General features: G+C 31.8%; 1 protein-coding gene across 4 annotated transcripts in view; it reads left to right on the forward strand.

The window, feature by feature from the left end:
* The window catches only part of LOC143053977 (trace amine-associated receptor 4-like), a 151,251-nt gene that overhangs the window by 96,162 nt on the left and 37,579 nt on the right, over positions 1-17,510 (forward strand). Inside the window, exon 1 of one of the 4 annotated variants that reach the window (XM_076226808.1) lies at positions 2,463-2,562. The exons of 2 other annotated variants lie outside the window; for them this stretch is intronic. The gene's annotated coding sequence lies outside the window, so the exon portion shown is untranslated. Of the gene's footprint in view, positions 1-2,462; positions 2,563-17,510 lie in introns of those variants that run through there. One more of the 4 variants, XM_076226804.1, reaches the window with a different exon arrangement.

Consider the following 17,510-nt stretch of genomic DNA (forward strand, 5'->3'; position numbering starts at 1 on the left):
AAAGGTCAAACAGCTTCCCATACTAGGTGTAATACCTCCATTGATTTTCCCCTATTAGTCTTTGTTAAATATGCACTTTTAAAAAAAATAAGCAGAATTTATCTTTGTTTCAAATAAAGAAATACTTGGCATGAGTAAAGATATATCCTGTCCATTACTATAGAAAAAATTCACATAACACGTCATTGCAAATAAGAAAATAACTATCACTGGAAGTTAACCAATCAAATTTCTCCCCTTATTTTATCTGTGTACAAGGTAACCATGTTACCTCAAGATTACAAAATATTCTATAGAAATCCGAAATAAAAAAAATGGTGCTTTAAAATTACCAAGACATATGTTTATGACACAGAAATGTTCTACTGCAATAAAATGTGGGATTAATTACCTACAACTGCCAAATTCAAGGGAATATTTTTTTCGACCTATTTTCGTATACAACTGGATCTGACGTACCGTGATTTGGCTGTTTTATACATAAAGGATGTTTGCTCCTCTCCATATAATATCGAAAACTTTTTAAAGGGGCACTAGCTGTTAAATTCGTGTTCACCGATTTGACTCGAATTCTCATATTTGATTTATAATCATGTAAACATTTATCCAAATTACAAAATGTTTAAAATAAACTTTTTACAGGGCATGGGCTCGATAATATATAGCTTCATTTCGTGTGTATTTTAGTCTTGATGCCATCTAGTGAACTATCTTGTTGACCTCCGAATACCTCTGATGGTCATATAATTGATATAAACGTAAGCTTAGATATAGAACGCGAACTCGTGCAATTGGATTTTTATATGCTTTTTTTAATTTCATATAATAGATTAAAAATATACGTAAATCATCGGTTTTACCTGTATAAGAATGATGTTTTGTGGATCGAATCAGTCTATCTGATTTACCTTTGATTCACTGTCAACGTTGAAATTCTTTTCCTTTCAAGAACGTAACACGCACAATGCATGCGTTATACGTATCTACCTAGGGGGTTAAAATGACGTCCACTATTCAATTAGGTCGAATTATTAACCGCACTTTAATTCCTAATTTCCAATACATATATCCCTTGTTCGATCAACTTTGCATTAATTTTATTAGCACATTTATCATTTTCATTCCTTTTTGTGTTAAATATGCAAATATGTGAAAAATGTCAAATCATTGTTAGGCAAATAACTTTCAATAATCAATATTTCTTATTGTGAATCAAAGACAAGTACCAAAAATTAATATAGGACTTATCACTAGGTTTGTATTAACAAGAGCAACACAATGGAGGCCACTTACAGAGAAGGATAATCCTATCCTTTCGAGTCACCCAAGTACACCCGGTGTTTGGTTCACCTTTTTTCATTTTATATGTTCTGTTTTGTATGCGGCTGTTTGTTTTTGTTTGTTTTTTTTTTTTTTTGCAATAGCTTTGTCAGTTTGATTTCGACTTATAATATTGAATCTTCACTTTTGGTATATTTCACTGTTCTTTCGCTGTATATACAATTGATACCCTCAATCAAATAATAAGAAGCATGATAGTAACGTGAAACGAGGAATTGTTAACAATCGTCGTTCTGAACTAAATGAATATATATTGCTAAATGTTGCAACGAGTAAGTAAAATACTGGTTTGTTATTATGAACAAAAGTATTAATATAATCAACAAAAACAATTATATAAATCAGTTAAGCGTGTTGACAGATAATTAAAGATTAAGTACTGACAAAATCAAATTGCGTCGTAATGGGGGAGCAATAAAACTAGACCTTGAAGTACAATAAATGGTATTTTTATGCTTTAAAACACATGTGCTGTCTATTGAAAATAAGTAAACATTCTTTTTATAAAATATTATAGCTTTGCATCTGCCCATCGTTTGTAGCCATAGCAAGGTAAACAAGCACACATAAATTTTATTATAAAATAAAGAACGAGGAAAGATTACTTAACCATTTTCGCTTTTCATATTTTGGAAATTCTGTCAGATTTTTAAAAATTCTCTAGTTTTATCAATTTAAATGCCTTAACAAAATTCGCCAACTAACCTACATTTTCCTTTTTATAAATCAATTATGTGTATGATTAAAAGCCATCTGTAAAAGTCTTATAAAATCTTTTTTATTTTTAATAGTTTTTGAGAACTTAAACTTGTCGATGATAAAGCTATATAAATTCAAAAGAGAACATTTTCCCGCTAAAATGTCAATCGCTAATAGCTCGAAAACAAGCAGACGGACCTACATATTGTTTTCGTACATTCGGTTTCTTTATTAATCCCCTTACAATGTAAACTTATTTTATGAAAAGCTGTTTTTTTAAACTGATTAGCGAACTTCCTTTAATTCTTGTTAAGTGAAGTGTTGTATAAATTCAGGAAATCATTTCCCTACACTCTATTCGCATACAAGAGTCAAAGAATTAACACAATGTTTTAATCTCTTTCTCAGAGGATAACTTTTCTTTTTGCTATTGGTGAAGACTTATAAAAGATCTGTACATATAATAAAGTCTACATATGTGACCCTACCGGAGCACCTGAGATCAACCCAGTTTTTGGTGGGGTTCGTATGGCTTAGTCTTTTGTTTGCTATGTTGTGTCTTGTACTATTATTTATCTCTTTGTCTTTTTTTTTTAGCCACGGCGTTGTCTGTTTATTTTCGATCTATGAGTTTGACTGTTCCTCTGGCATCTTTCGCCCCTCTTTTTTGACTTTCCATGTTTCTTTGACGAACTGCAAATCTACTGTAAGTACGAAAACACAGCAAAAGACAATCAACGTATGAAAAACAAATATACCTTTATAAATATAATAAATAGAAAACTACCAATGCATTTTTGATCGGTGTACAAGTAGACTAAAAAGTTTGGTATTAGTTCGTTTGATTGGTCAAATATTTATTAACAGTAAATGCATTTGTTTTGTTCATATTTAATTTTTTGCAAATTATTAGCAGCAGTTCATCTAAAAACCTTTTGAAACAAAGAAACTTGGAAAATGATAAGCGCAGCAAATTTTACACCCTCCCAAAATACACACATATATATATATATATATATCTATATATATATAGAATATAACATTGATACAAGTGGATTATCGGATTTATCCAATCGAGATAGTGAAATTAAGAATTTTAAAGTCTGAGCTTTGGGGAGGACTTTAAAATTTATAATTTAACTATCTAGATTGAATAAATCCGATAACCCACGCGTTGATATGTAATAATCTGTTTCTCTAATGATTAAAAGATAAATTTCCTTCTTTTCCACCCAATATCCCCTTCGAGTGCCTTCCAATTTCCACGAAGTTGTCAATTTCATTAACACCTGTTAGAACATTTTGATCATTTCAGGGAGCTGAGAAAGGTTATGACCCTTTGACTCAGCCAATCATCTTCTGAGATCACCGACAACCACACGTTGATTATTTTTTTTTTTTTTACAATGGGTTCGGAAAGGGATATTTCATATATATATATATATATATATATATATTTTTAAATTTGCAAACTACATTTCACATCAAATAATAACAGTTCGTTAAAATATTGTCACTAGCGCTTTCATGCCTTCTGGAAATCTTCAGGCGACGTTTTATCAATGTCCTTGACGACACTGCCGTTGGTTACGTTTATTACGTTACAATAACGGTAAGGGGAGATAAATCAAACGTGTTTACGTAGATCCGTTTAATTTTGGCTGAAAGTCCTTTATAAAGTGTGCTTCCTTTGCCAGTCTTTTATATTTGTTCGATACGCTCATTTTATAGAACGGATATACGGTAAATTTTCCACTACTGCACGTTTCGAAATGTTCGCTTACATCTTGCATTCGTATGGATGGATCTCGTATCTGTTGTCTGTGAACACGAACTCTTTGACAAATTGAGTTACCAGTCTGTCCGATGTACCATTCCTTGCAAGTGCTGCATACAATACAGTAAATAAGGCTTACCGTTTTGCAATTCATGTCTGCATTTGGAACAATGGTTTGGCCGTTTTTCAATGTTATTTGCGGGCCGGTTGCCATATATTCACAAAGACCACATCTAGGGTCATTACATTTTGAATCGTTGTATTGTATTCCATTTGGGTCATAAAATTTAGCCCTTGTTAAAATCTTTTTAAGATTTAAAGGCTGTCTTTTACTTTTCAGGAATTTTTCTGTAGGGAAAAGCTTTTTTAATTTTTTCGTTTTTTGTAAAACTGGCAAATTTGCTTTTATGACGTTGAATATGTCAGGATTGTACGGGTTATGAGTGCTAACAAACGGGATAAGTTCTGTATTACTCTCTTTACGTGCTGTGGACCTGAGTTCCGTCATTGGTATTGCTTTTGCCTTTTCTATTCCCTTTTCTATTAGTGGGTTTGGATAGTTTTGTTCTTTCAAAAACACCTTTAGTTCATTCAAACGTAATTCCTTCGTGAAATCATCACTCACAATTGTACATACACGTCGTGCTAGACAAAACGGGATGTTTCTTTTCGTATGCGAAGGATGACAGGAATGAAAATTCAGGTATTGGTGGGTGTCCGTCTTCTTATAATATATATCTGTGGTTAAGGTTGTTCCATTCTTTAATATTAAAATATCTAGAAATGGCAGTCTTTGTTCGCTAGATTCGATGGTAAATTTAATCGAAGGATGTAATGTGTTTATCAGACTATGAAACTTCTCTAAATTGTGACTTTTGTTTAAAATGATAAAACAGTCGTCTAAGAATCGCTTCCATTCCGATTTTACGTACACTTTAAAAGCTGTATCAAATTCACTTTCAACTTGTTGATACATTTTATCCTCCAGAAATCCCATCACGAGAGTTGCGTATGTGGGAGCAACTTTTGTTCCCATAGCTGTACCAGAGATCTGTAGATAATATTTTCCATCAAAGAAAAAGGTGTTATTATCTAGTATGATTTTCAATCCCTCCAACAAAAAATTATTCGAAAATCTTTGGTCGATAATGTGCCTATATGACTCTAGCCAAAATTTTACAGCATCTAATCCTAGTTTGTGCGGTATATTGGTGTAAAGACTTGTTACGTCGAAGCTTACCAATATTGCATCTTCTTTGACTTCGGCTGGTAAATTTAAAAAATCAAAATTATCACGGATAAAACTAGGTACATATTGGCATAAAGGTTTCAAAATTAGGTCAATGAAATGGCTCAATCTATGAGTTGGACACTGCGGTCCAGCAACAATAGGCCGAAATTTTAAATCTTTTGGTGAATTTATTTCGATATATGCGCAATTTTGTTGTTGAACTGCTGTTTCTACTTCCTTACTTTTGTGGATTTTAGGTAGTCCATAAAAGTTGCTTGTCTTTACCTCAAATTTTGTAAGATAGTCAATTTCCTTTTCAGTAGTACAATGAGGAAATTTTGAAATAAGTTTGTTTATATTTCTCTTAGTTTTCTTTTCCATATTGTCGTTGAGTTCCCGATAATATTGTTTATCATTGAGCTGTTCCTGAATTTTGTCTCGGTAATATATTCTGTCCATTATTACTAATGCACCACCCTTGTCAGCTTCTTTTATAATTATCGATTCATCTTTTTGTAATCTGTATAAAGCTTGCTGTTGTTTAAATGGTAAATTATTTTTTACTTTGTCCTGTGGCTTCGGTATTAATGGAAAGTTTGACAGATGATTAATGTATAAGTCTAAATCTTTATTTTTTCCTTTTTCCGGTGTAAATGTAGATTTATTTCTTACAATTGATTCGTCAGCTGTCTTTGATTCTTTATCCCCAAAATGATTTTTTAGTCTTAATTTTCGGCAAAATTCTTTGATATCCACTGAGAGTGTATCAGTGTCAGCTGGAGGTGTTGGAGTATATTTCAGTCCTTTATTTAACACTTTCATTTCATCGGAATCAATTATATGTATAAAAAATAAAAAAATAATAACAACAAACCAAAAACCACAACTCAATCAAAACAAAAAAGGACAAACATAACTGAAAAGTAACAAGACAGAATAAAAACAACAACGGCTACAACTTGTATGTTCTTAGAAAAAAAAATGTATCACAACAAAGGTTGTTAGCGAAAATTACTTTAGAAGTAAATTCCTACGAACATCACATTCATATATAGAAATATAGAAATATGATAAAGAGATACAGAGTAATTTCTTTGATTAATTTTGCAAATCGTTTATCTTAATACTATTTTAATGAATTAAATGTTCTGAGAAAAGATATGATGTTACATTTTAATGACATCATTAAGCCTCTATCTTTTTTCTCATCATCCTTTAAAAATACCTAAATGTAACTAAAGATATAAAACTCATTGGCATCAAATCATTGGTTAAACATCGACGATCTATCTCAAAAGAAAATCTTGACAATTTTAATAGTGCGTTAATTTTACATTACAGAAATCAGCATCATTCATTCATTTGTCCTAACTTTTATATTATATTGCTGAATCAAAATTATTTCAATCACTCTCCCATGTAGCGATAGATATTAAATGTACTAGAAATAATGTGCTGGTTGCGAAACAAAATGCCTATTACAATGGTGAAAACATGAATCTTACTTAAATTCAGTATATCTACTTCAGTACTTACACTATTTATCATTAATCTGTCGTAAAGTGTCCGTATATCAATTTTGAAGTTACTTCCCTCAGGCAAAATTGACCTGTAACAGATGTGGGTAATATTTTAGATCCTTTTTGTCAAATATTTCAACGTTATTATTTTTATACATCTGTTGTTTCCAATATCGCCTTTAGATGTCCCTGATGAAGGTAAATAAGACATGCGTTTCGGAAGCTTGACGCTAGCCCAGTAGTCGACATGAATATCAATTATATGATCATTTCTATAAAGGAGTAGGTTCAGTAAGACCCCTTTTTTGCCCAAAAATAGAGCAGTTTTAGAAAATTGTGAAAATGTAATCTTTAAGCTAAATTTTGGAAAGTAAAATGCTTCTGCTACATAAATATGAGCTGTTTTTTACAATACAATGCACAAATATCGCGTTCTAGCATCATTAAGTCATGCTAAATTACTGAAATCTTCAAAATTTAAGCATTTTGGTTAATTTTTAGACGGTTTTCGTCAAAAATGAAAGTGGCCGCATTCGTGTTCATTCATGATATTGAAATGTAAGTTGTATTTGATGATAATACTAAACATATATAAAGGTTGAGGATGAACACGGATGCGGCCACTTTCATTTTTGACAAAAACCATGTGAAAAGTGACGTTTTTGGCATATTTGATAGATTTTTCATATTTAAGCTTGAATCGGTGCGTTTTTAAAATCTTTCACATAAACTAATCGAAACAATTGAAATAGACACTTTAGTGTTTAAAAAGTGTCCAAAAACTTTCGTTAGATGAACCTGAAATTTGAGGCCAAAAGCGGCCCTTACCGGACCTACTCCTTTACTGTTTGCATAAGTATGAATTATTCGAAATAATATGGATCTTCTTATCCAAAGCATAGATTACCTTAGCCGTTTTTGGAATTTGGGTTCCTCAATTCTCTTGAATATTATACTTGTTTTGCTTTCTAACTATTTCGATCTGAGCGTCACTGATGAGTCTTAGGTAGACGAAATACGAGTTTGGCGTATCAAATTATAAGCCTTTGATAACTAATTATAATATTTTGGTTGCATTTTGCCTCTTCCTGTCTACATAAAGCCCCGATCACAACAGATTGTACGGTTTTTTGTCGTGGAAGATGTATAAAACAGTTTGTCGTGGCGCTGTCGTGCAAAATGTCAAAAAAATATTTCGACTGGTCACATCAGCTACGACATGTCCACGATGGTTCCACGATAGGAACATGTGTACAAGACAGAAAAAAGATTTGTAATTGTACTATCTTGGGTTTGTTGCAAATCGGTCGTGTGACAGTCGTGCGACAGCCGTGCGTTAGCCGTGCGATAATCGTACGAGAATCGTGAGTTGTTTGGGCTATTTTTCAGGTTTTCATGTCATGGGATGCGCGTGTTACTGTCGTGTCACTATCGTGTCGCTGTCGTTTCACTGTCGTGCCACTGTGATGCGACTGTCAACAAAAGCTCTTGAAACATGCCAGGCTACATCCGCATGAATCCAACGAAATCATCGGCAGATTCCCGCTCCAAATCTCACATCAGTGAACTATACTACCAAAACATCAGGTGCCGTATGATCCATGACCTAACCCACCAACGTCGAGTGTTTCATGGATTCCTATATTGTTCATTTGCTCGAATCAACGCTAACAGGACCATATTTTGCTCTTGTTGTAGGTGCCTATTCAGCAAGGCCAAGCATAATCATTCTGATGAAATAGCCATTCTGTTTAAACGGTAGACGGTATGGTTTTCCAAAGATTCATTCCCGCCGAATTGTATTCTTCTAAATACAACGAAAATATGTTGCACGACTGCCGTACGACTGCCGTACGACAAACAATCAATGTTGTGCGATCATCGTACGAAATTTGGTATTCGTGAGACATTCGTGCGACTGTATCACGAGAGTCTTCCGACAGTCATGAGATTGTCGTACGACAGTCGTGCGACGATTTTTTTTATTAAAATGCATTACATTGATACACACGACAATGTGCTTATCGCACGACAGTCGCACGATGTAAGACACTTTCACGACAGACACAAGACAGTGACACGATAAAACAATCGTAAAGCAAAAAAGGTGCATGTCCAATTTTCGTCCCACGACACCCATGATTTGACCAAATTTCATGTCGTGGCGTAGTGTCGTAGGTTCGTTGTGACCAGGTCTTAAAGGCAATAGTAGTATACTGCTGTTCAAAGATCATAAATCGATTGATAAAAAAACAAATATGGGTTACAACAACTATAAGAGGCATATCTAGGGTTAGATATAACGAAATAAACTATAACTGATTAATTATATAAGTTTGATAAATTTCTGTGTAGTATTGCAGTTTTTAAAATTAGCAAAATTTTGTATATCATGACATTTAAAACATGAAAATGCCTCGATATTTTTTTCTCAAACGCATTCCACTAAAATGTCATGTATTTGATATATAGGAGAAAAAGTAATGTTTTCCTATTTTGATTGAAAATAATTATCGCATGAATAAAATTGATATCGTCGTTTTTGTTTCTTAAAAGACAAATTAGTAAGCTCGTCTTCAATCGATCTTCTATGCTTCCCATTTTTGTTTTAAACATGTGAATACCCATTAGAGATATCAAATAAAAGCAACAGTAGTATACCGGTGTACAAAAGTCATAAATCGATTGAGAAATAATAAATCCAGGTTACAATCTTAAACCCATGGAAACACACCAACTGTAAGAGAAAACAAAAAAAAATAACTGTTACAAAACTCCAACATACATAGAAACGAAACAATTGATAACAAATACCATAGTCCTGACTTGGAACAGGACATTTTAAAAAAAAACATGGTTGATTGAACCTGGTTTAATGGCTAGCTAAACCTTCCGCTTCATGATAATGTTAAATTTCGTTAAAATGAGAACACCACATGACAGAAATACAGCACAAACACGCAAGAAATTCCAGCACAAAGAAACGCATAAATAAATAATATGATAGTCGACACAACATACAAACTGTAGAACATCAACGAATGTGTTCCATGAACGACAGATACCACAGGATATAAAACACAGTATTATCCATTTAGTAAACCAGACGTGAATTTCGTCTACGTGTGACTCATCAGTGTCGCTCGAATCAAAGCGTCTTAATTCAGATGACGAATACTGCATTTTATTTAATCTTCCATTACTTTTAAAATAGAATGATTCAAACACTTCGCTTGAGACAGAACACATAACCATATACTGTAAAGTTGGTATCTATTTTTTGCTATTGCAGATGGGTTAAAATTATTTCATTCGGCCTTTACAAATGGTTAAAAATTCAATTTTGATCTAAACTGTTTATCTTTAGTCCTTGTTTTGGGGAACGAAATACAATCACTGATATATAATTACTAAAGAACATTAACTTTGAATTAAACAACATAATTTCATTGTTATAATGCAGTATATTGACAAAATATATTTCGCTTTTAGCAGTCCTTTTGGTTCAGTTTAGTAAAAAAGCTATAAAAAAGATCGCTGATGTATTATTTGCCTACGACAACTCAAACCTTCTTTGAATACATTTTCATTCTTAAAAAAAGAGTTTCAATATCAAACCAACCGAACATGTAAAACCCAAACTTTATTCAAAGCTGTGATAAGGAATTAGAGATTTGCATGGACCAGACATACGTCATTCTTTCCTTCAAATTATTTACAAAATTGTTAAACAGTCACTTTTAATAAAACCTATATCCGTATTGTAATGTCAGTACCAAAACGGTTGGATTCTTGCCATCCACGTACTATAATTATATTTTTATGTATTGCAATAATGATGTTTACTTATAGTCGTATAGAGACAGCAGATTTCCAATATAATTACTTTTTAATTTTTATCATCATTCATTGTCTCAATAATGCTTTTGATAATAAATCAGAAATCACATGCTCTTTCTAGTCCAAATTATATGAAAATAAAATAATACAAGGCCATATTATTGACTATATGTTTTCAGATAATGAATAGAGATCACCCATTAAATGATGATACGCTATGGTTTTATCTAACGTGACGGGATGCAATCACTGTTGGTCAATTCAATCCTTGTACAATTAAATATCACAAACAAACGAATGACTTTACAAATCAATTGTGGCAAAGGTCTTCTTTTGTCATTTACAAATATGATTTGATTAATTTTAATTCCGATTTAGTTGACTTTGTGTTTATATCATTGTGTGATTTTCGTTTCAATTACTTTTTAATTAATGTATTGTTTGATTTGATGTTTACTTTGATGCCTGACCCAGAGTTCATCTATTTTTGAACTGTCTGATTATTGTACCATTCTACACGACGTTTATCAGGTTAATAGTTATCAAAGGTACCAGGATTATAATTTAGTACGCCAAACGCGCGTTTTGTCTACATAAGACTCATCAGTGACGCTCATATCAAAATATTATAAAGCCAAACAAGTACAAAGTTGAAGAGCATTGAGGATCCAAAATTCCAAAAAGTGGTGCCAAATACGGCTAAGGTATCTATGCCTGGGATAAGATATTATCCGAGTATCTTCGTAATGAATTAAAACTATGTTTACCTTTGAGAAAAAAAAATATGGCCTAAATGTATTGGACTTGTAAATAATGTGATGTTGGAATCAATTAAAAATATTTATTTTTCGTCAGTGATAATTTATTTGAAATTTAGATCTATCATACATTGTACCGCAATAACCTAACATACAATGAAATATGTCTATGTTCATAAAATTACTTCCAATCAAACAGCATTTATTCGTGAAAATGGTATAGCAGTTTCATATCCATGGTTGAGACAAAATGTCTCAATATGCTATGACAGAATTACACATGACAAGGGTTTTGGAAAAGTGCATTGCATATATTTTCGTCTTGATTTTAAAGATGTACGAGAAAACAACAAGTGGGCAATTCTATATCATAAGAAAATTAACATAAACAAAAAAGACAACTGTTTAAAACGCTAAAAAAGACACACAAGATTTTTTTAAGTTTATATGCATTACTTACTCCAATCATCGTCATATGTGATACTTTGTAATTTTTGATTATGTCAATAATACCAGTATAATTAAAAACCAATTGTTCAGAGAACAATATTGAAGGTCTTTCCGGTTTGAAAAATGTTACTTCCGATAATATTTAAATATTTACTTGACACTGCTTCCAAAAATATCTGATTCTATATACTTTTATATTAATAAAGTACCAAAAAAAAAGCTTCTTCTGGTTGACACAAGGTCACTTCCGGTTGTTTTTTTCAAGGTTAAATGGTTTGATACCTTTTGCCAAAAGTCTTATGGCTTTATCATGTATACATGTGAGGTAAAATCAAAGGTCAAAATCTAGAACGTCAAATTAAGCTATGACCTTGAGATCAATTTCAAGGTCATGAACCAATGACCTCAAATCAAAAGACCATAGATCTTAATTATATTCGGTTAATGAGTTATATCACCATGCGCATATTTTTAAATACAAGAGGGGAGAAAACTCCCTTTTATGTTCAACGTACCCTTACAATCAAAATTTACATGTTACGACATGTCGCAACTAACCATTTAGTAAAAATAATTTGTTGATATCTTATACGGTTTTTGGGAATAAGTGAAAATAAGTCAAATTCAATAATTAGAAAATGACCTTGACCTTTGACCTTGATCTAATTTTCATTTTTTTGGACCAAGGACCTCAAATCAAAAGATCCTAGGTCTCTATCACTTATGGTTTACAAGATAGAAATGCATATCACTTATATCAAATGCATAAGGGGAAATAACTCTCATATGAAGCGTTCATATTGCTTCGGTCAAAATTGGACAAATCATGCGAAGGATATAATGAGCAATTTTATAAAATAAATTTGTCGTAATCTTTTACGGTTGCGAAGGAGTAGTGGACACAAGGAAAACAGTGTTTGGGAAGATAACTCCTACAAAGAAAAGTATTCGGTTACGCAGGGTAAATTTCAAAAGCGCATAAACTGTTCGATATCATATACCAAATATCTAAGCGACATATTGGGAAACAAATATTTATCGCAAGAACAAAATTAGACGGAAGGAAAAAAAAAAATTAAAAATCAATTGTTCAGAGAACAATTGAATGTCTTTCCACCAGTTAATACCTATTTTGATATTAAAATATTAAAAATCAGTCTAAAATGTCAGTTCATATGGCTTTATGATATGTAGATATGAATTTAAAGCAAAGGTCAAAATCTAGAACGTCAAATTAACCTATGACCTTGACCTCAATTTCAAGGTCACAAAATGAGGATCTCAAGTCAAAAGACCCTAGGTCTCTAATATGTATGGTTAGTAAGTTATATCACTTTACATATAATGTTAGATATGATAGGGGCGAAAACTCCCATTCATTGTCTACGCACCCTTTCAACTAAAATTATTAAGTTACGACATGTCGCAACTAACAACTTAGTCAAAATAATTTGTCGATATCTTATAAGGTTAATGAAAATGAGTGAAAATAAGCCAAATTCAAAAATTAGAATATGACCTTGACCTAATTTTCATTTTTTTGGACCAAGGACCTCAAATCAAAAGATCCTAGGTCTCTATAACTTATGGTTTACAAGATAGAAATGCATATCACTTATATCAAATGCATAAGGGGAAATAACTCTCATATGGAGCGTTCATATCGCTTCGGTCAAAATAGAACAAATCATGATAAGGATATAACGAGCAATTTTGTAAAATAAATTTGTCGTAATCTTTTACGGTTGGGAAGGAGTCGTGGACACAAGGAAAACAGTGTTTGGGGAGATAACTCCTACAAAGAAAAGTATTCGGTTACGCAGGGTAAATTTCAAAAGCGCATAAACTGTTCGATATCATATACCAAATATCTAAGCGACATATTTAGAAACAAATGTTTATCGCAAGAACAAAATTTGGCGGAAGAAAAAAAAAATAATCAGAAGAAAAACAATAGGTCTTTCCACCGAAAAATGGAAAGACCTAATAATCAGAAGAAAAACAATAGGTCTTTCCACAGAAAAGTGGAAAGACCTAATAAATAAGTTAACAAGTATTTGTAAACATAACTATATACTTTGAACTATTATAGTTGAATGCTTTGACCAACAAGTCGTGTCCGCCATGTTTCAACTAAAGAAGAAAAGGTTTTTTCTCCTTCTGACCTTTATCTAAATACCATTATGTGTATATTCCCGTTCGCATTTTGTAGTTTGTAGTTTTAATTTGTATTCATAGTAATGAATGCTCAGCCTCTCGACTTATCTGCTCCAGTTCCTATTGGAGATCCCGCAATTCCTTCCGTTTTTATCTTGATTAATAAAATTGAAAACGGATTTGCATGTCTTATATAATAGATTAGCTTCTGTCGCAATCAACCCAATTTAATGTTACACTTCTCTCAATGAACGTTGGATCTCAGAAACAAATGAAACAACCGTAAAACGGTTTGTGTAAGGCAAACTAGGTTTATTTTACATATAATGAATTTTACTTTGTGAAAACTAAATACAAAATAAAACATTGCAACTGAAAGATATAATTTGAATTTAAAATTTAACCGTTTGACTTGTTGCATTGTGAAACTAACTTTCAGGTTTTTTCGATGCCATAATCTTTATCCCTTATATAAAACTGTAAATTTTGTGTATTATTCTCTGGTTAGAATGTATGTCAGTGGAATCATATTTTTAAATTAATAGTTTTGTAATGTATTGAATGCAAAATGGTAAATGTTAATAAAAGAGGAACCAATCGACAATATGTAAGCAATTACTTCCTTCTGATATCACAATCAATTAAGATAATGGATGTCAGTTTGAAATTTAGAATGACGTTTGGCAATATTAGATGAAGATGTCTTGTTTTCAAAATGATGTGTATGCTTTAGCACAACTCATTACTATTAATAAATTCTCAAATACATTCCTTTTAAACTGATGTAAAAAAAATAGTTTGAAAGATTACGTGTTAAGATATCACTTGACATCAATTCTGGACTAACTTTTATATTTTATGTAGATTCATGAGTTTTGAGCATCGGTATACTGCTGTTGTCTTTATTTATGGCACTATCAATTGTTGTATAATAGAAATAAAAAAGATTTCCAAACTGAAGTCTAAAGTGTTAAGGAATATAACATACAGTTTATTTATAATTTTTTTTTTAATTCAATAAAAGGAAAAAGACAGCAATGAATTATTCATAATAAAACGTTTTTGATACATTTTTGTATTGTACCTAATTATCAATTTATGATGTTGTAACTATATTCATTACGTTATCCTAACTAGTTAGATACAGTTAAATTTAGTCAGGTGTTTTGTATTGATTCGTGAGGACAAAATGCAAATGTCGATCCCTAGGAAGGTTAAGAACTGCATATTGTGAATAAAATTGAGAATGGAAATGGGAATGTGTCAAAGAGACAACAACCCGGCCATAGAAAAAAAAAACAACAGCATAAGGTCACCAACAGGTCTTCAATGTAGCGAGAAATTCCCGCACCCGGAGGCGTCCTTCAGCTGGCCCTTAAACAAATATATACTAGTTCAGTGATAATGAACGCCATACTAATTTCCAAATTGTACACAAAAAACTAAAATTATAATAATACAAGACTAACAAAGGTCAGAGGCTCCTGACTTGGGACAGGCGCAAAAATGCGGCGGGGTGAAACATGTTTATGAGATCTCAACCTCCCCCTATACCTCTAGCCAATGTAGAAAAGTAAACGCATAACAATACGCACATTTAAAATTCAGTTCAAGAGAAGTCCGAGTCTTATGTCAGAAGATGTAAGCAAAGAAAATAAACAAAATGACAATAATACATAAATAACAACAGACTACTAGCAGTTAACTGACATGTCAGCTCCAGACTTCAATTAAACTGATTGAAAGATTATGATTTCATCATATGAATATCAGGCACAATCCTTCCCGTTAGGGGTTTAGTATCATACCATCATAACATATATGAGAAGAATATAACCCGTGTCATGACACCAACTGGTTTTTAAAAAAATGTGTTTAGTTCCGATGCAAAGACCCTATAAGTGAATCAATATTAACGCCAAAATATGCAATCTTTAATGACCTGACAACAGTATCGTAACTTTATCCTTCTTAATAAGTCTATTTAAAGGTTTTGCTAGTTTCTGGGGTGAATACTGACATTTTTGTGTTTTATAAAGAATATTTCCATAAAAAATTGAATGTGAAATACCTGAACGTATAAGAAGTCTGCATGTTGAGCTATATTTACGAATGATGTCCCTATACCGATGATAAAATTTAGTAAATGTTTTGACTAGTTTGTGATATCGAAAACCCTTGTGTAATAATTTTTCAGTAATACATAAATTTCTCTCGATAAAATCTAAAACATTGTTACATACACGAGCGAATCGTACAAGTTGAGATATATAAACACCGTAAAATGGCGACAAGGGAACGTCACCATCTAAAAATGGATAATTAACGATAGGAAATGAAAAGTCAACTCTTTTATCATAAATTTTAGTATTAAGCTTTCCGTTAGTGATATAGATATTCAGATCGAGGAAAGGGCAGTGGTCATTGTTAGTATTAGCTTTATTTAAAGTAAGTTCAATAGGATAAATTTCTTAAGGTAGCACAATACAAAGATTTTTCATCCCCAATCAGCCATCTTTAAACTGATGTAATTCCACTCATCTTTCTTTAAATTTTATAAATGAGGCACCAAAAGAGAGAAGAAGGATTAATCTTTCAAATTGTGATAATTTCATTATGATATAATTGTTACATGATTAATTGTTATGTAATTAGTTGCCATTCTGTGATGTCCATACTTGAATGAATTTAGTTTCTTTGTTCTTCATAGCATCCTAAAAATTTTTATAGATTCTTACACAACACAGTTTGACCTCCAAAACTGTGTCTCAGATTTTTCCTATTGTATTTCATTCTGTCATAAATCTTCAATGAAGTTTGCAACATCAATTCATTAGAGACCACTGAGTTCAAATGGGTATAAAATTTGTTCTATTGATGTTTTTGGAAATCTGAGACATAGTTTTGGAGGTCAAGCTGTGTTGTACAAGAATCTATAAATTATTTTGGGATGCTATGAAAAACAAAGACGCTAAATTCATTCAAGTGTGGACATCACAATATTGCGACTAATTACATAATAATTAATTATGTAATAATTATGTCATAATGAAATTATCACAATTTGAAAGATTAATCTTTCTTCTTTCTTTTGGTACCTCATTTATAAAATATAAAGAAGGATGAAATGAATTACATCAGTTTAAAGTTGTCTGATTGGGAGTGAAAAAATCTTTGTATTGTGCTACCTTAAGTATACATACTGAAGTCGTCATTATTGAGAGCCAAAATATCATCCAAATATCTAAAAGTATTATTATTGTTTCGATGGGTCTTTGCTGATTTTTGTCATAAATTGTAACTCATAGCAATACAAAAACAGGTCCGCAATAAGTGGTGCACAGTTAGTCCCCATTGGAATTCCGATAACCTGACGATATACGATATCTCCAAATCTAGTAAAAATTCAAGGGCATATATAGTATCAAAGCATGTCCAATTGACATAGTTTTTTTGTTTATTGCTACTAAAAAATGACCTAAAAGAGTTTGAACATATATATTCACATTCTGACTTTTTAAATGCCCATTTAATTAGGTGGGTGAATTTTTTTAATGACAATGTGAATCTATGTGGTATACAGGGTAGAAAAATCAAAACTTTGAATAGATTCAAAATCACCAATATAAGCATGCAATTTATCAAGTACTTCCAACGAGTTCTTGACACTCCAAAAGTAATTAATTCCACTATTTTCGAAGTCCTTATTTGAACAATTTATTATCAGGTTTTTGATT

Source organism: Mytilus galloprovincialis, chromosome 12 (assembly GCF_965363235.1).
Source record: "Mytilus galloprovincialis chromosome 12, xbMytGall1.hap1.1, whole genome shotgun sequence".
NCBI classification, from domain to species: domain Eukaryota; kingdom Metazoa; phylum Mollusca; class Bivalvia; order Mytilida; family Mytilidae; genus Mytilus; species Mytilus galloprovincialis.